The sequence below is a fragment of the Penaeus monodon genome, chromosome 19 (assembly GCF_015228065.2).
Source record: "Penaeus monodon isolate SGIC_2016 chromosome 19, NSTDA_Pmon_1, whole genome shotgun sequence".
Classification (NCBI taxonomy): Eukaryota; Metazoa; Arthropoda; class Malacostraca; order Decapoda; family Penaeidae; genus Penaeus; species Penaeus monodon.
In genome coordinates this window covers 47,879,088-47,880,060 of record NC_051404.1, presented here as the reverse complement: position 1 = coordinate 47,880,060, position 973 = coordinate 47,879,088, and the positions used below count along the sequence as shown (strand labels likewise).

Sequence of the window (973 nt, the reverse complement as noted above, 5' to 3'; positions counted from 1 at the left end):
GCTTTTTAAGTCTGTATCTGATGGGTCTGTGGAAATTTTCGTTCTCGTTTCACAACAGCAGTAATTGTGAATGATGCCAATTATCTATAAGCATATTTTTTCAGCAATATGCCAACATTGCTGCCTCTTTCTCTTTGCTGAATTGACAAAAGAGCTTCTAAGTGCTTAAGATTCAAATCTAACAAACACTATTCGATTCCGATTAAGCTCAATTCGAATCCGATTAAACTGAGGACATACAAGACAACCTGAAACCTTTCCCGAACTCAGTTTACCGAAACCAAGTCGGTTAACATTGCTAACAAATGATCTCGCTCACTTATCCTCTTTCCTAAACACGATTTATGTCCCATATTTATTAATCTGTCTGTAAGACGCGTTACTCATCTCTCTCTCCGCAATTTACTCACACTCTTCTCCCGCAGAATGTTCCGCCGCCTGGACGACGACGGCAGCCACACGCTCTCCAAGGACGAGCTCACTGACGTCCTCCAGCAGTTCGGTCTCGCCGTTTCGGACGACGACGTCTCCGAAATCTTCACTGCCTTCGACGAGGACGAGTCCGGCTCCATCAACTACAACGAGTTTCTGGATAAACTCAGGGTAAATAGTGCATGTTGGCGATGTCAGCTGATGTGATGATTGAAGTGTGTACATTTTTGGTTGCTGTTGTTTTTGTTGTTCACATATGTTGGCGATCCTTGACTAAATCGGCGACCGCCCCCTTCCTGCCCTCCTCCTGCAGCCGGAGATGACCGAGGAGCGCGTGGCCATCGTCGAGGAGGCCTTCGCCAAGCTGGACCAGACCGGGGACGGCGTGGTCACCCTCGACGACGTGAAGGACACCTACGACGCCTCCCGCCACCCTCGAGTCCTGTCCGGGGAGAGCACCGAGGAGGAGATTCTCCTCAAGTTCATCGGCAGGTTCGAGGGAAATACCAAGGAGGACGGGAAGGTAGGGTAGGGGCAGAGC

General features: G+C 49.5%; 1 pseudogene; it reads left to right on the top strand.

The window, feature by feature from the left end:
* Positions 1–973, top strand: part of LOC119585282 — a 4,490-nt pseudogene that overhangs the window by 2,175 nt on the left and 1,342 nt on the right.